Source organism: Panulirus ornatus, chromosome 4 (genome assembly GCF_036320965.1).
Source record: "Panulirus ornatus isolate Po-2019 chromosome 4, ASM3632096v1, whole genome shotgun sequence".
Taxonomy (NCBI): Eukaryota; Metazoa; Arthropoda; class Malacostraca; order Decapoda; family Palinuridae; genus Panulirus; species Panulirus ornatus.
This window is the reverse complement of record NC_092227.1, coordinates 49,078,107-49,097,752: the sequence shown is the minus strand read 5'-3', so window position 1 is coordinate 49,097,752 and position 19,646 is coordinate 49,078,107. Positions and strand designations below refer to the sequence as shown.

General features: G+C 41.0%; 1 protein-coding gene across 1 annotated transcript in view; it reads right to left on the bottom strand.

Annotated features, from left to right (window-relative positions):
- LOC139766111 (serine protease 33) overlaps positions 1-8,047 on the bottom strand; it is a 327,627-nt gene extending 319,580 nt beyond the window's left edge. The window contains exon 1 of the mRNA XM_071694331.1: positions 7,834-8,047. The gene's annotated coding sequence lies outside the window, so the exon portion shown is untranslated. The remainder of the gene's footprint in view (positions 1-7,833) is intronic.
- Positions 8,048-19,646: the final 11,599 nt, after the last annotated feature.

Genomic DNA, 19,646 nt, shown 5'->3' with positions numbered 1-19,646 from the left:
GTTACTGCTTCACCATGGCTACATAAACACGACAAAATTACGACACCATCCTTACCAAAGGCGACCGAATCCAAGTTCCCAACTAAAACTCAGTTTTAAGAGAGGACTCGACCCTCTCGTGAGAGGTTCGTGGATGATGTCAATAGTAGGAGGGGCACCGCGCACGTATGACATACTCATGATCTCTGTGCGTGAGGTGAGCTGGAGAGAGACACCCATTCTCAACTACTTTAACGTCATACTTCGTGACGTCTAAAGTTCTCACTTGGAAAACTGGGAGAAAGTCTGTTGAATGTTGCCTCTCGACTGGAGTGACATGAGACTCATTCTTACGCATACAGAGAGTGACGTATGTAACCTCTTCCCTTGAGAGTACTTGGCTCTAAGTAAATCAGTGAGACCTCAGCTCTCTAACTATTCCCGTTAGATATTCATGATATGTATTCACAGATATTACATGACTGACTCCAGCAATCTTCATGATAGAATTGGGAACATGAACCGTATTAGGTGGTGGTGATGACCAAACAAGCAAGGATATACAATGATTTACTTTAAACAAATCATTTTAACTGATTTGCTAGTAATTCAAATATATGTCTTTCTTGCATTCGTAGATGCATATGGACCATAGGGATACGGGTACTGGTACTAGTGTAGGACTGGACTAGGACTTGGACTTATACTGGAACATCAGAGTGAAATAATACTTTGGAGTTGTGCTTCACTCCCAATGATCGTCACCCTCCACCGGCCAGTCTCTCAAGAACATCCCAAACTGAATTATGTTTGATATCCCTTCTATGATTACTGCAACCACGTTAAGTACACACACACACACACACACACACACACATATATATGCAGGAGGGTGAAAGACGTGCAAGGGAGTGAACTGGAAAGATGCGGTATACTTGGGTCGATGTGCTCTTGAAGGACTAAACTAAAGCATGTGAAGCAACAGGGGTAAACCATGGAAAGGTCTGTGTGGCATGATTGTGGAAAGGGAGCTATGGTTTTGGTGCATTGCACAAGACGGCAAATGAATGACTGTGAAGTAACGCTGCCTTTCTTCGATCGTTCATGGCGCTACCTCGCTAACTCGGGAAACGGCGACCAAATACGATATATATATATATATATATATATATATATATATATATATATATATATATATATATATATATATATATATATATATATATCATACTGGATTGCGTGTTAATTGACAGGGGTGTAAAAGAGAGACTTTTGGATGTTATTGTGCTGAGAGGGTTAGCTGGAGGGATGTCTGATCACTATCTTGTGGAGGCGAAGGTGAAGATTTGTAGAGGTTTTCAAGAAAGAAGAGGGAATTTTAGGGAGAAGAGAGTGGTGAGAGTAAGTGAGCTTGGAAAGGAGACTTGTGTGAGGAAGTACCAGGAGAGTTTGAGTGTAGAATGGCAAAAATTGACAGCAAATGAGTGGGTGAAGAATGAGATGTATTTAGGAAAGTTGTGATGGATTGTGCAAAAGATGCAGTCAGGGTCAGAGAGAAAGGTTTGGTAAACAGAGAAGAGGTAGTGAAAGCTTTGCGCAAGATGAAATAAGGCAAGGCGGCGGGTTTGGATAGCATTGCAGTGGAATTTATTCAAAATGGGGGTGACTGTGTTGTTCATTAGTTGGGAAGGATATTCAGTGTATGTACAGATCATGGTGAAGTGCTTGAGGATTGGCAGAATGCATGCATAGTGCCATTGTACAAAGGCAAAGGGGATAAAGGTGAGTGTTCAAACTACAGAGGCATAAGTTTGTTGAGTATTCCTGGGAAATTATTTGGGAGGGTATTGACTGAGAGGGTTAAGGCATGTACAGAGCATCAGATTAGGGAAGAGCAGTGTGGTTTCAGAAGTGGTAGAGGATGTGTGGATCATGTGTTTGGAGAAGAGCAGTGTGGTTTCAGAAGTGGTAGAGGATGTGTGGAGCAGGTGTTTGCTTTGAAAAATGTATGTGAAAAATACTTAGAAAGTCAGATGGATCTGTATGTAGCATTTATCGATCTGAAGAAGGCATGTGATTGGATTGATAGAGTTGCTTTGTGGAAAGTTTTGAGACTACATGGTATGGGAGGTAAGTTCCTAGAAGTAGCGAAAAGTTTTTACCAAGGATGTAAAGCATGTGTACGAGCAGGAAGAGAGGAGAGTGATTGGTTCCCAGTGAATGTCGGTCTGCGGCCGGAGTGTGATGTACCCCATAGTTGTTTAATTTGTTTATGGATGGGGTGGTGAGGGAGGTAAATGAAATAATTTTGGAGAGAGGGGCGAGTATGCAGTCTGTTGGGGAAGAGAGGGCCTGTGATTTAATCAGTTGTTGCTTGCCGATGATACAGCTGAATCATGTTTGTTGAGTATTCCTGGGAAATTATATGGGAGGGTATTGATTGAGAGGGTGAAGGCATGTACAGAGCATCAGACTGGGGAAGAGCAGTGTGGTTTCAGAAATGGTAGAGGATGTGTGGATCAGGTGTTTGCTTTGAAGAATGTATGTGAGAAATGCTTAGAAAAACAAGTGGATTTGTATGTAGCATTTATGGATCTGGAGAAGGCATATGATAGAGTTGATAGAGATGCTCTGTGGAAGGTATTCAGAATATATGGTGTGTGAGGCAAGTTGCTAAATGCAGTGAAAAGTTTTTATCGAGCATGTAAGGCATGTGTACGTGTAGGAAGAGAGGAAAGTGATTTGTTCTCAGTGAATGTAGGTTTGCGGCAGGGGTGCGTTATGGGAGGTGAATACAAGAGTTTTGGAGAGAGGGGCAAGTATGCAGTCTGTTGTGGATGAGAGAGCTTGGGAAGTGAGTCAGTTGTTGTTCGTTGATGATACATCGCTGGTGGCTGATTCGTGTAAGAAACTGCAGAAGTTGGTGACTGAGTTTGGTAAAGTGTGTGAAAGAAGAAAGCTGAGAGTAAATGTGAATAAGAGCAAGGTAATTATTAGGTACTGTAGGGGTGAGGGACAAGTCAATTGGGGGGTAAGTTTAAACGGAGAAAAACTGGAGGAAGTGTAGTGTTTTAGATATCTGGGAGTGGATTTGGCAGCGGATGGAACCATGGAAGCGAAAGTGAGTCACAGCGTGGGGGAGGGGGCGAAAGTTCTGGGACCGTTGAAAAATGTGTGGAAAGCGAGAACATTATCTCGGAAAGCAGAAATGGGTATGTTTGAAGGAATAGTGTTATATGGTTATATGATTATAATGTTATATGGTTATATGGGCTATAGATAGAGTTGTGCGGAGTAGGGTGAATGTGTTGGAAATGAGATGTTTGAGGACAATACGTGGTGTGAGGTGGTATGATCAAGTAATGAAAAGGTAAGAGAGATGTGTGGAAATAAAGACAGTGTGGTTGAGAGAGCAGAAGAGGGTGTGTGGAAATGGTTTGGTCACATGGAGAGAATAAGTGAGGAAAGATTGACAAAGAGGATATATGTGTCAAAGGTGGAGGGAACGAGGAGAAATGGGAGACCAAATTGGAGGTGGAAAGATGGAGTGAAAAAAGATTTTGAGCGATCGGAGCCTGAACATGCAGGAGTGTGAAAGGTGAGTAATGTGGCAGTTAAGGGAATAACTGGTGTACATGGGGTGTTCAGCGTTGTAAATGGAAATCGTGAAGAGCTTGTAGATTTGTGTGCTAAAAAAGGATTGGTGATTGGAAATACCTGGTTTAAAAAGAGAGATATACATAACCATACGTAAGTAGGCGGGATGGCCGGAGAGCGTTATTGGATTCCATGTTAATTGATAGACTCGTGAAAGAGAAACTTTTGGATGTTAATGTGCTGAGAGGTACAACTGACGGGATGTCTGATCATTATCTTGTGGAGGCGAAGGTGAAGACTTGTAGAGGTTTTCAGAAAAGAAGAGAGAATGTTGGGGTTAAGAGAGTGGTGAGAGTAAGTGAGCCTGGGAAGGAGACTTTTGTGAGAAAGTACCAAGAGAGACTAAGTTCAGAATGGAAAAAGGTGAGTGGGATAAGGGGAGTGGGATAGGAATGGGATGTATATAGGGAAGTAGTGATGGCTTGCGCAAAAGATGCTTGTGGCATGAGAAGCGTGGGAGGTAGGCAGATTAGAAAGGATAATGAGTGGTGGAATGAAGAAGTAAAAATTGTTAGTGAAAGAGAAGAGAGGCATTTGGACGATTTTTTCAGAGAAATAGTGGAAATGACTGGGAGATGTATAAAAGAAGGAGGCAGGAGGTCAAGAGAAAGGTGCAAGAGGTGAAAAAGAGGGCAAATGAGAGTTGGGGGTGAGAGAGTATCATTAACTTTTAGGGTTAATAAAAAGATAGTTTTGAAGGAGGTAAATAAAGTTCGTAAGACAAGAGAACAAATGGGAACATCGGTGAAGGGGGCTAATGGGGAAGTAATAACAAGTAGTGGTGATGTGAGAAGGAGATGGAGTGACTATTTTGAGGGTTTGCTGAATGTTTTAGATGATAGAGTGGCAGATATAGGGTGTTTTGTTCGAGGTGGTGTGCGAAGTGAGAGGGTTAGGGAGAATGATTTGGTAAACAGAGAAGAGATAGTGAAAGCTTTGCGGAAGATGAAAGCCGGCAAGGCGTCGAGTTTGAATGATATTGCAGTAGAATTTAATAAAAAAAAAAAAGGGGGTGACTGTGTTGCTGACTAGTTGGTAAGGATATCTAATGTATGTATGGCTCATGGTGCGGTGCCTGAGTATTGGCGGAATGTATGCTTAGTGCCATTGTACAAAGGGAAAGGGGATAAAGGTGAGTGTCCATATCACAGAGGTATAAGTTTGTTGAATATTCCTGGGAAAATTTATGGGAGGGTATTGATTGAGAGGATGAAAGCATGTACAGAGCATCATATTGGGGAAGAGCAGCGTGGTTTCAGTAATGGTAGAGGATGTGTGGATCAGGTGTTTCCTTTGAAAGATGTATGTGAAAAATACTTGGAAAAACAAATGGATTTGTATGTAGCATTTATGGATCTGGAGAAGGCATATGATAGAGTTGATAGAGATGCTCTGTGGAAGGGATTAAGAGTATATGGTGTGGGATGCAAGTTGCTAAATGCAGTGAAAAGTTTTTATCGAGGATGTAAGGAATGTGTATGAATAGGAAGAGAGGAAAGTGATTGGTTCTCAGTGAATGTCGGTTTGCGGCAGGAGTGCGTGATGTCTCCATGGTTGTTTAATTTGTTTATGCATTGGGTTGTTAGGGAGGTGAATGCAAGAGTTTTGGAGAGAGGGGCAAGTATGCTGTCTGTTGTGAATGAGAGGGCTTGGGAATTGAGTTAGTTGTTGTTCGCTGATGATACAGCGCTGGTGGATGATTCGAGTGAGAAACTGCAGAAGTTGGTGACTGAGTTTGGTAAAGTGTGTGAAAGAAGAAAGCTGAGAGTAAAGGTTATTAGGTACAGTAGGGTTGAGGGTCATGTCAATTGGGAGGTAAGTTTGAATGCAGAAAAACTGGAGGAAGTGAAGTGTTTTAGATATCTGGGAGTGGATTTGGCAGCGGATGGAACCATGGAAGCGGGAATGAGTCACAACGAAAGTTCTGGGATCGTTGAAAAATGTGTGGAAGGCGAGAACATTATCTCGGAAAGCAAAAATGGGTATGTTTGAAGGAATAGTGTTATATGGTTAAATGGTTATAATGTTATATGGTTACATGGGCTATATATAGTTTTTTTAGAGGAGGGTGGATGTGTTGGAAATGAGATGTTTGAGGTTAATGTGTGGTGTGAGGTGGTATGGTCGAGTAATGAAAAGGGAAGAGATATGTGTGGTAATAAAGAGAGCGTGGTTGAGAGAACAGAAGAGGGTGTGTTGAAATGGTTTGGTCACATGGGGAGCATGAGTGAGAAAAGACTGACAAAAAGGATATATGTTTCAGATTTTGAGCGATCGGGGCATGAACATGCGGGAGGGTGAAAGGCGTGCAAGGAATAGAGTGAATTGGAAGGATGTGGTATACCGGAGTCGACGTGCTGTCAATGGACTGAACCAGGGCATGTGAAGCGTCTGGGGTAAACCATGGAAATGTTTTGCGGGGCTTGGATGTGGAAAGGGAGCTGTGGTTTTGGTGCATTATGCATGACAGCTAGAGACTGAGTGTGAACGAATGTAGCCTTTGTTGTCTATTCCTAGCGCTACCTTGGGCGCATGTGGGGGGAGGGGGTTGTCATTTCATGTGTGGCGTGGTGGCGACAGGAATGAATAAAGGTAGCAAGTATGAATTAAGTACATGTGTATATATGTATATATCTGTGTATGTATGTGTATGTATACGTTGAAATGTATAGGTATGATATGTGCGTGTGTGTGGACCTGTATGTATATACATGTGCATGTGGGTGTGTTGGGCCATTCTTTCGTCTGTTTCCTTGCGCTACCTCGCTAACGCCGGAGACAGCGACAAAGTATAATAAAAGATTATCAAATATTTCGCGGCGTAAACACTCCCAATTGTTGCCTGATTTGGCCTAGTATTTATTAAGGTCTTATTGATAGTGTTATTGTAAGGGAAAGCATCATTACAGACAGTTTTTCAGAACATGTCTCAAATTAGCTACGTTCGGAGAATAAGGCAACACCAAACATTTAGACTTATCCTCATTTGTCACACTTTTGTTACAAGAAGCGAAAAATGTCTTCCTAGCTTTCCAGTAAGCTTTGTTCACAAACCATCTGGGACAATGTAACTGCCTAAAGATACGTCTTTTATGACTGCATTCGTCTACCAGGCCTATGTGATCACATATCCTTAGTGCTCTTAAGAACGTAGGCATAATTACAGACATTTTTTTTCAGAAGAATCGTGTACTGAGACATAATCAATTTAGCTATCAGAGTTGGTAGGCTTCCTGTTGATCTTAAAGGACACATGATCAGATTCTCTAGTTATCAGCAAATCAAGAAAAGGCAATTTGCCTTCTTATTCCCATTCAATCTTGAGTTTTATGAAGGCTGGATGTTACTGAATTCTTTAAAAAGACATCACAATCTTAGTAGGATAGCCACAGGGACCATTCATCATCCTCGTATCTAAACCATACTTTCGGATGATTATTGATTGAAGTTAACATTTCATTCTCAAAGTATTCTATAAATAAGTTAAAAACATTAGGACTAAGTGGATTTCCAATAGCAAGACCAAATATCTATCTATAGAAGTTACTTTCATCATCATCTTGGAAAACATTATTGGAAGCACAAATCTATACTAAGTTGATGAAAGATTTGATGGGCAAGGGCAAGGCAAAACTAAGATCGGGCTATTTCCTCCTTAAATACGTGAAGGTTTCATCGATGGGCACTTCAGTGGAAAGGGAATTCACATCGAAGCTAATGAGTTCATAATCAGGCAAATAAATGTTTCTAATTTTGTCAACAAAATCCACCCTATCAATACATGAGATTTGTCCTTGAACATTGCTAAGCGTGTTTTGATACCGATTTGAGTTATCTATAACAAGGAGAAATAACATATATTATTGGTCTGAGGGAACATCCATCTGTATGGGTTTTTGCAAAACCATATATATATATATATATATATATATATATATATATATATATATATATATATATATATATATATATATATATATATATATATGTAAGGCAGAGAGTGATTCACCATCCTTACTGAATGCAGAATATCCTGGTGCTTATTTAACAATTGGTTAAGTCTAGAGTTGAAGGTATTTACTTTATTGTTAGTGGGATTGGATGTTAATCTTTCATATGTATCAGTATCATCTAAAAGATCATGAAATTTATATCTATAGTCAACTGTTTTCAAAATCATAAACTAGCTAGTCTTACCTGATTTGTGATGTGAATGTCTTCATTTTTCTTGAGATTTGCATTGGCTTTCTGGAATCTCCGAGGCATGTCACTACACTTAGAAACACTTTCACTGGCCAAGGCACTTAAAATTGAAACGGATACGAAATCAAATTTCCGATAGGCACCATTAGTGGGTTTCACAATAGAAATTATATGCTTCACACTAAAAGTATCCGTGGATATAAAAGCGAGACCAAAACCTTGTGCAAGTTATTCATCCTGGTTGAGAAATAGGACGAAATATTGACGATGTTCTTATCTGTGTTTGATGCATTCGCCCATACACTTATCTATTTCCTTTCTAGATAGTTCTTCTGTCCAATGATATGGTTTCGTACGCGTTTTTTCGCTTCACTCATACAGTTGGCAGCAACGACAAATGAAAGGTCTTAGTATTAGCAATTCATATAGATTCAATGACCTTGAAAATCCCGTTATTCTATACCCCTCTGCTGATTATGCCACACACGTCATTGAATGTCTTAATTGCTAATACTAAGACCTTTCATTTGTCCCCCAGGCAACTTTAAGGCCCACCCTATCATTAACCTAATCATTATGAGAGAATTGACAAAGCACGGAAACAAAAATGCTGTTTAAGACACATCCAGCTACCCAGGTCAAGCCCCACCAGGTGACCCCCCCCCCCCATAATCACTCTCCCCTTTCAACGGTTACTGCCGGTCAGGTCAGACAGTGTTTTTGTTCTCTTTGACCTCCTGCCGCTTTCATTTGTACATCTCTTAATCACTCGCACTCCTTCGCTGCAAGTAACACCAATACCTATTCTATTTCTCTTGCACTAGCAAGTTAATCGTTTCATCCCACTGCTCACCTCCGTTTCTCGCACGCAACCCTCCCACCTTCCGTGTGCCACCTCCGTGTACTTCTGCACATTTTAGCACTTTCCATTCCTCATCCACTGCCCAAATTTCCTGTACTTCCATCGTTTCCAATTCTCCACCCATTCTTTCTTAGTTTCTCATTACACAGACCTCTTTTCCAAGCTCACTTTCTTTCTCCACATCTTTCTTCCCATATGATTTCCTCTCTCATTAACACCACTATAAAGCTTAATCCTTCCGTCCGCCAAGCGGTGAGCAGATATTCCATCAGCTGCTTATCTCAGCACATCTACATTATAGAGTCTCTCCTTTGAACGCGTATCACTTTGTACACATATCCAACGGTTCTCGTTAATACCCCGCTCACCCACGCGTATTTATGTACGCCCCTTTTTCAAACTTGGTGGTTCCAATCACCAATCCTAAGCCTATATACACGCTTGTGGGTGGAGCCTGTATGCTACGTCATTGAACTTAATCAAAGAAAACGTGTTGGCACAGGACTAACGAAAACGTAGATTCATCTACACCGCACACACTTTCTATACCTTTCGTCACAGTAGCCATATCTTCCCTCACGGTATCCATACCTTCCCTCACGGTATCCATACCTTCCCTCACAATCTTAGAAATGTGGGTAAACACTTAGTCGCCGAGACAGCAATACCTAGATACAAACTATTTACGAAAGATCGCTTATACAGGGTAGGTGGTGGAGTTTTGATCTACGTTGATAACAATCTAAGTGGTATTAAGATAAGTAGATTAGACACACACTTACAACTCTTTATATCGATATTACCGAAAAAGTCAAAGGTAAACTATATTTCTGCGTTATTTACAAACCTAAGCAAAAAGAAGACGGCGATGTTATGCAATCAAATCAAAACCGTTGTAAACAGTAGTTATAATAGTAGACTTCAACAGTTCAAACATAAAATGGAACACGTTAACAAGTGACCGAGAGGGAACGAATCTAACGGAACTGATTGAAGACGCTTCTTTAGAATAGTTAATTGAAAAACCAACTAGAGGTAAAAACATTCTTGATCTTGTCCTCGCCAGTGACACAAACTTAATCAACTCCCGCGAAGTAGACGAGAGTTTGTCAAACAGCGATCACGGTCTGATTAGTTTAGATCTAAATTTAGATTATGAAATAAATGACAACGAACTCTGGATTCCAAATGAAAAGGGAGCAAATTTTGAAAACATAAGACACGAGATTCACAGTACCAATTGTACAAAACTTCTTGGCGTTTACACAGTAGAGGAAACGAGAAATGATTCTAAAAAACACACCACTCGAGATTGAAGATAAACGTATTCCACGAATTATGAAGAGAACTTGCAATATTTCAAAGCAATCATGGATGAACAGAAGAAGAAGGACTGATTTGCCAAACGAAGAAAACATATAAGAATTTCAAATCAATGGGAACCAATGAAAATCACAAGAATGAATCAAAATCCAGAGAGAGTGTAAGAAGGTCATAAGACAGAGTAAATGCGAAGATAAAACGAATTTCCTTGAAAGCTTAGAATGATCCTAAGGAATTCTTCAAATATATAAGACAAAGGAAGACAATAAAAGAAATTGGACCACAAGCGAAACGACATAACACACTAACTACTGACGACAAGGAATTGGCTAGCATACTAATTATTCCTTTAACTCGTAGTCACAGTTGAAGAAACATCTCGAGTACCGCAACCAGTGAAAATGCTTCAAGGATCTGATGAAGAAGAATGGAAGATAGAGAAATTTAGAGCTCTGAAGTATTTAGATACCTGGACCAATTAGATCCTAACAAATCCAACGGCCCAGATAGCTTAGAAAACAAGTTTTATGTAAAAAAAAAAAAAAAAAGGTCAGGAGACAGCTGATATACCCCATAACAAAAATATTCAACAAATCTCTGTTGGGTAGTCAGGTGCCAGCTGACTGGAAACTAGCAAATGTTACTCCTACACATATAAAAAAAAGGGGGACAAAAAGTGTGCCATGAAATATTGACAAATTAGCCTTACGTCAATGTTAGGTAAAACGATGGAAAAAAAAAAATAATACGAAATAAAACTGTTTCGTTTCTAAAACACAAAATCATATCGGACAACCAACACGGTTTCCGCAATAGAGAATCCTGCCTGAGGATTTTGCTGGAATTTTCTAATGTTATTTATCAGAATTGGGACAAAGAAGTCCCGCCTGATGTAGTATAATTAGATTTCCAAAAGGTTTTCGATAAAGTACTTCACAAAAGACTTTTACATAAACTCAAAGCCCACGGAATCGGTGAAGAACTTTGTACATGGATCAGAGACGGCTTACCGGAAGAAAGCAGCGTGTAGTATTAAACGGCGAAGCCTCAGATTGGCTAGGCATGACGAGTGGTGTGCCACAGGGGTCGGTTTTAGGTCCAATTCTTTTCATAATATACATTAATGACCTAGAACTCGGTCTCATATCTAAGATCTCCAAATCTGCTGACGATACTAAACTAGGAGGTAGAGCTGTAAACAGGCGGGTCTGCGAAATGATTCAGTGATCTTAACTTACTAGCAGAGTGGTCAGACAGATGGCGAATGAAGTTCAATGTAGACAAGTGGAAAGTTATGCACTTTGGAGACAAGAATGTACGTTACGAATACAAACTATCGGGAAACTCTCTGACTAAAGTAAATGAAGGAAAGGATCTTGGAGTTGTCATTAGCAACAATCCGATTTATACTTAACAGTTTCAAGCAGCAAGTGAAAAAAGGCAACCAAATGTTAGGTGTCATAGCCAGAAACATAGACTACAAGACATCAGAAACAGTTCTTACACTTTATTATTCTCTAGTAAAACCACACCTTAGATATGCAGTTCAGTTTTGGTCCCCTAACTGTAAGAGAGACGAGGAAAAATTGATCTCATCCCTTGGAAATTTGGCATACGAAGAGAGGCTAAAACGATTGGATCTCTTCTCCCTAAAGAAACACAGACTTCGAGGCGAATTGATACAAGAGCTCAAAATTCTGAACAAATCCGATATAGTAGATCACGAACATCTTTTCGAAATACAAGAAAATACGCTTACCAGGACAACTAGAATAAAATTCATAGCTAAAAGATGTAGTACGGACGTGGGAAAAAGCTTCTTTTCCTATAGATGTGTTGAGCACTGGAATAAGTTACCGTCAGACGTAGTGAATGCCAAGACTATGAATACCTTCAAAAGCAGTTTAGACAAATATCTAAAATCAGATATACTCTAAGAAAACGCCAGAAATAAAATGTATAATCGACAGCGGAAACGAGGACACTAGAAGGCTAATGTGCAGCAGAGAGGGAGCCGGTGACAGTTTAAAAAACTGCTGAGCGGAATGACATTTTCTTGTCAAGTTAAACTCTTTTTCACCGTGCTGCACAGTCGTGGCCCAATCAGGCCTTCTGTTGTCTATCTTTCTCATGTAAACTCATGAAACTTATTTGTCTGCTCGAATCAACTGAGGGCTCAGAGCCGCGTGACGTCACAAGTCGACCTGCGCGGCCGGATCCGCTTTTGGATAGGCTTATGCATCAGTCATTTTTTATCACACTGTTCCACAATTTCTACATCACCCATTCTTGTATTCAAATAACTCATCACTTTGTCTCGATCCCTTACATCAGAACTCTTTGCGTACTCACTTACCTCAGGATACTGTCAATTAACCTTCGTCGCTTGAAATCTCTGTACATATTGGACAGGTGGACGCTGTTCCCCCATGGTCCGTGGCATTCCCCGTTCGTGAGTGCGGTGCTAGTGAGGGCCATGGCCTTCTCGCCGTCACCAGACCGAGATGCTGCGGAGGAGAAAGGCCTGGATGCAGTACGTCACTCATCCCCTGACCTGCTTGTGTGATTACGTATTTGTTCCGTACATGGAGGAGGAGGAGGTTTTATTCTCGTAAGTTCCCATCTCTTGAACATTCTCATCTATCACTGTAACTTTTCAAACTTAGGCATGCTGTTATTTCATCTCGTTACCCACAATTCTTACACAATGATAATACTTGTTACTTCTTCACATCTTTTCTAACAAGTTTCTTGCTGATAGTCACGTTATGGCCTCTGCTTGTTCTACCCTTTGCTTCTCTTGACACAATCAGCCATATGAGTCACCGAGTCCGCCACTTAGTTACATGTTCCTCTCATCCATGTGAGCCATTACGTCAGCAGCCGCTTGGTTCAGAAGGGCAGTATGACAAGTCGTGTGGTCTAGGTAAACTGTGATGGATTTGTCAGCCAACATGTACGGTTGGATACACGTTCAGGCTGACGGATAGGACTGTATGACACCCAGCTTTGTTATTCACACACCAATCAGACATGTGGGAGACTCACTCATTCAAGTCATTCACCTGGAACACTGTCATTCACTCACTTCTTCAGGTGAGTCACACAACCTCTTGCTTGATTCAACCACCTGGTCAAATGATTCCATTGGCTGGTTAAGTTTACCAACCACCTGGAAAACTTTTGATCCAAGCAAAAGTTCGTTTAACTCAATTGATCAGTTTTCCTGATGATATATGTCTTATCTAAACAGAGAGCATCTTAGGCACATTGCATCATGCAGAACAAAGATTTGGTATCTTAAGAAAAACTGGAACTGAATTGTAGTATTGATAACTTTGTGAGTAATCAGGAAAGTTAATTACAGACGGTAATCATTTGCTTAATTAGTCGCAACCTGTCCTTTCTGTGTTCATTTTTTTTTTTATTAAATTGCGTTCAGATTGAGGTAATAAATACCTCTAATCACATTATTTACCAATCTTTAAAGACTAAAATGCCCAATTATCATCTCGTAAAGTCATTTTCGACATCCACCTTATCAAGACAGTTCCATCAACCGTTAGTGACCCAGCTAATCATCTCATTCGTCCAGCTAGTCATTTCAGTCATCCAAATGGGCAATTAGTCATCCAGCTGGTTATTTCAGTCGTTCAGTCGGTGAACTCTCGTTCAGCTGGTCAAGTCACTCATCCAGACTGTTATCTCCGTCATCCAGCTAGTTAACGCAGTCACACAGCTGATCAGTACGGTCACCCAGCTAGTCAACCCAGTCATTCAGTTGATAATTCTAGTCATCCATCTGGTTAACTAAGTCATCCACGTGGCCATTCATCATCCAGTTTGTCATCTAAGTTATCGAGTCGTCCCCTCGTCAGTCATCTAACCAGTTTAATGCAGCCATTAAAAGCTGGTCAGCTCAGCCACCCAGTTGGTCAGTTCATCCATCCAACAAGTCATCCCACATCCACCTGAAAAAGTCAGCTCCCCTATTCATATCAAACATTTTGCTCCACAGATCAGTCAACCGCTAACCACTTACTCCATTTAGTCAACCAGCCAGGTCATCCAACCATCTAGTCAAGTTATTCAACCACGTAGTCAAGTTACCCGACCATATTATTAAGTTAGTCAACCATATGGTCAATTAGTCAGCAACCGCTAACCACTTACTCCATTTAGTCACCCAGCCAGGTCATCCAACCATCCAGTCAAGTTGCTCAACCACGTAGTCAAGTCACCCAACCACATCATTAAGTTAGTCAACCATATGGTCCAGTTAGACACACACCTGGTCAATTAGTCCGCTCCCTGGTCGAGTCAGTTAATCACCAAGTCAAGTCAATTAAGTGGTCAGATTCACTCAACCAACTCGCCAAGTTAGTTAACCTACTGGTCCAGTCTGTCCGGCAGTCACCTGATCAAGTTAGCTTTCTGTTTAATCAACCTATTAGTTCAGTCAGTCACCAGGGAGATCAATGGCCTAATTACTCGAGTCGTCACCTGGTCAGTTCAGTCATCAGCTCCTGGCGAGAGCCTCTCATAGTCTCATCTTGGCAATGAAAATGACGGCATGAACCGTCAGGCTAACAGTACGACCCCTGAGCACGACGATCAGCCTCTTGAACGCGTCGGTACAACCCTTGAACACGACGGAACGATCCTTGAGCACGACGGAGTGACCATAGAGCACGACAGTAAGACGACTCGCGTCAGTATATTTTATGACCTTCCCCACGATCAGCCTCCAGTAATGGCTTTTGTTCCATGAGACAGTGATGCAGTGTTCTCACTGTAGTAATGACTTCTCTCCGTTATACAAAGTTCTATTGGTGACCTAATTACCTACTTGCCGTACGTCGGTCTATTTGTGTGGTTCAAAATTCTATTGTCATTACAAAGATATTCTGCTCGTAATCAGGAAATGTAATTACTGAACGCTAACTATACGTTCGGCTGTACTGTACGATATTGCATGGTGGTGCTGATCACTCAACAACACGTGATAATGCTAAGCAGAAAAACTTATATATCATATATCATATTATACTTAGTCGCTGTCTCCCGCGTTAGCGAGGTAGCGCAAGGAAACAGACGAAAGAATGACCCAACCCACCCACATACACATGTATATACATAATCGCCCACACACGCACATGTACATATCTATACATTTCACGTATACATACATATACACACAGAGACATATACATATATACACATGTACATACTCATACTTGCTGCCTTCGTCCATTCTCGTCGCCACCCCGCCACACATGAAATGGCACCCCCCTCCCCCCGCATGCGCGCGAGGTAGGGCTAGGAAAAGACAACAAAGGCCACATTCGTTCACACCCAATCTCTAGCTGTCATGGGTAATGCACTGAAACCACAGTTAGGAAAAAATACATTATCTTCCCTCCTGCAGCGAAGCGTTTTTCTCCTGCTCTGGAAGCCTTCTTAAGAGGCATTGCTAAGCATCTGTAATCAATACAGTCAGATACAATACCTCAAATGCTTAGTCTTTGGTGAACACTCCGGTAGTATTGATACGTTTTTTAGATTAATCTTCCATTCCGGTGTTTTCAGTCTTATGTGTGTGATGCTACTTAATATTTTCCAAGTTTTGTGTCCGAGGAAGAAACTAATTTCGTAACTGCTTCCTCAATTATCCCTTAACAAGAGAAGGAAGTGTTCGTTCTGAAATTATGGGTTATATAATATAATCGTCCCGGCGCCGACGTATGGGATTCATGACATCGCATGAACAAAATTGACTACAGCTTTTGCTTCACTTGCTGTCTCCTCTCCGGCGGATGAGTACTCGCATACCTTCCTCCATCAGGCTGAAAAAACCAGACGTAATTCTTATCGGGGACGATATCCATTTTGCGTTGTCTAACTCTACAGTCAAACAGGCCATGAGGATTGTGCTGTGGGTCTCTGCACTTCAATCTGTTTCTCCCATTTGCTTTCTCGTTTTGGAGTGTTGCGGCATCTTCATATCCACCTCCATTCACTCATATCTTCCCTGGATTTTCTATTCCTTGAACCTGACGATGCTATCCTTGAGGACGACCCAACGTCTCTTGATCCAGACGACGGTACGACCCTGAGGTATGATGGATTGGCATTTGACCTGACCATCATAACCAAGGGTCACGTGGTCATTTGCTGTGTAGACTAACCCATTCTAAAATCACGGTTACTATTCGTCTTTCCATTTTCCTCACTCCTAGTCCAAACCTGCCACTCAGTTACACAATATCCTTCAGTCAGTCTTTCGATTGTGCCACATCTCTTTTTTTCAACCAATCAGTCAACTTTATCACATCCGTCAATAGTCCTTCACCTGTTGTACATTCTCCAGTCCGTCCCTCAGTTATACCACATCCCTCAGCTCTCCCCTTCCCCCATCTCTTACGAGATCAAATGATCAATTTCCTTTAATTCGCTGCTCAAGATGAACCGGTCATGAAAGATGAAATACTCCACAGCAGAAGGAAGCAGACTTGTAGCCAGACCAACCAACCTGCATCCTGAAGTTACAGCAACTATATCCTGTCATCTTGTACCAAGGAAGAGGATTTATACCAGTCACATAAGCAAGGGGAACTTACTGTTTCTTTCTCCATATGGAGGGAGATATATCATGGTTTTCACTCTTTTCTCAGCAGTTAAGCTTTTGCGTCATAAACGTCTTTTTGGAGCCTATCAACTAGACGCTGGGTAGTCGTGTGTATCTTGCTTCATCCACTCAAACTTAACTCGATTTTTCCAGATCAATTTAGTGTGAATGTTTTATACACTAAGATTCCCATCGTTACATACACATGTTGGTTACACCCCTCATATTGTTTCCCCTTGTTCAGCTTTTCCTTTCGCTTAGATATGAATCTGCATCTTCGTAAAGCTCTGGCCTCCCAGCCAAACCTCCAACTCTTGTTTAATATCAATGTCCGCACCGAGATTGTGTTTCTCTTTGACACACCTCTTTCTCCGCATCAGCCCCATACTATTATGGCTAAAGTTCGTCGTAGGTACTCGTTGGTAGGCAGGTACACACACAGTCTCTCTCTCTCTCTCTCTCTCTCTCTCTCTCTCTCTCTCTCTCTCTCTCTCTCTCTCTCTCTCTCTCTCTCTCTCTCTCTCTCTCTCTTGGCAACTTTCTACCTTCTTGCCTCACTTCCCTCCTCCCCGCCAACATATATCCTCCTACGTAGACAATTACATCATTATAACAGGTTCTCCACCACACCACCTTCCTCCCAGCTTAGATTACACTATTGCATGAAGATACATTCATTGCATTTTGCTCCTTTCATGATTCACTGTATCTTCCTCTGATATATATCTCCCTCTTCCTTAAAGCATCACTTCCTCCTTGCAACTTGCAGCTCAGCTTTTTCAGAGAATATGGTAGGAACTGTGACTGGTTGTGCGAGGCAGACCACATCTTGCAGGTTAGGAATGAAGATGATTTAAAGAACGAATGTGTCTTGCACTTGGAAAGATTGTGGGGAAAAGTTAAGGAAGAAAAAATTTGAGAAGCGTTTTACGAAACTGGAGGAAAGTTGGAGAGTAAAGGATTAAATGAAGTTCTTCTGTGTCTTTGCTATGTGAGGCAAAGGTAGTCGGATTTGAAAGTAAACAGTGATATCATTGGTGCGATATATATATATATATATATATATATATATATATATATATATATATATATATATATATATATATATATATATATATATATATATACATATATATATATATATATATATATATATATATATATATATATATATATATATATATATATATATATATATATATCTTTTTTTCTTTCAAACTATTCGCCATTTCCCGCGTTAGCAAGGTAGCGTTAAGAACAGAGGACTGGGCCTCTGAGGGAGTATCCTCACCTGGCCTCGTTCTTTGTTCCTTCTTTTGGAAAATTAAAAAAAAAACGAGAAGGGAGGATTTCCAGCCCCCCCGCTCCCTCCCCTTTTAGTCGCCTTCTACGACACGCAGGGAATACGTGGGAAGTATTCTTTCTCCCCTATCCCCAGGAATGATATATATATATATATATATATATATATATATATATATATATATATATATATATATATATCACCACTACTTGTTATCACCTCCCCATTTGCGCCCTTCACTGAAGTTCCAATTTGCTCCCTTGTCTTACGCACTTTATTTACCTCCTTCCAGAACATCTTTTTATTCTCCCTAAAATTTAATGATACTCTCTCACCCCAACTCTTATTTGCCCTTTTTTTTCACCTCTTGCACCTTTCTCTTGACCTCCTGTCTCTTTCTTTTATACGTCTCCCACTCAACTGCATTTTTTCCCTGCAAAAATCGTCCAAATGCCTCTCTCTTCTCTTTCACTAATACTCTTACTTCTTCATCCCACCACTCACTACCCTTTCTAATCAACCCACCTCCCACTCTTCTCATGCTACAAGCATCTTTTGCGCAATCCATCACTGATTCCCTAAATACATCCCATTCCTCCCCCACTCCCCTTACTTCCATTGTTCTCACCTTTTTCCATTCTGTACTCAGTCTCTCCTGATACTTCCTCACACAAGTCTCCTTCCCAAGCTCACTTACTCTCACCACCCTCTTCACCCCAACATTCACTCTTTTTTTCTGAAAACCCATACAAATTTTGAAGGTTTGTTGAATGTGTTTGATGATAGAGTGGCAGATATAGGGTGTTTTGGTCGAGGTGGTGTGCAAAGTGAGAGGGTTAGGGAAAATGATTTGGTAAACAGAGAAGAGGTAGTAAAAGCTTTGCGGAAGATGAAAGCCGGCAAGGCAGCAGGTTTGGATGGTATTGCAGTGGAATTTATTAAAAAAGGGGGTGACTGTATTGTTGACTGGTTGGTAAGGTTATTTAATGTATGTATGACTCACGGTGAGGTGCCTGAGGATTGGCGGAATGCGTGCATAGTGCCATTGTACAAAGGCAAAGGGGATAAGAGTGAGTGCTCAAATTACAGAGGTATAAGTTTGTTGAGTATTCCTGGTAAATTATATGGGAGGGTATTGATTGAGAGGGTGAAAGCATGTACAGAGCATCAGATTGGGGAAGAGCAGTGTGGTTTCAGAAGTGGTAGAGGATGTGTGGATCATGTGTTTGCTTTGAAGAATGTATGTGAGAAATACTTAGAAAAGCAAATGGATTTGCATGTAGCATTTATGGATCTGGAGAAGGCATATGATAGAGTAGATAGAGATGCTCTGTGGAAGGTATTAAGAATATATGGTGTGGGAGGAAAGTTGTTAGAAGCAGTGAAATGTTTTTATCGAGGATGTAAGGCATGTGTACGTGTAGGAAGAGAGGAAAGTGATTGGTTCTCAGTGAATGTAGGTTTGCGGCAGGGGTGTGTGATGTCTCCATGGTTGTTTAATTTGTTTATGGATGGGGTTGTTAGGGAGGTGAATGCGAGTTTTGGAAAGAGGGGCAAGTATGAAGTCTGTTGGGGATGAGAGAGCTTGGGAAGTGAGTCAGTTGTTGTTCGCTGATGATACAGCGCTGGTGGCTGATTCATGTGAGAAACTGCAGAAGCTGGTGACTGAGTTTGGTAAAGTGTGTGAAAGA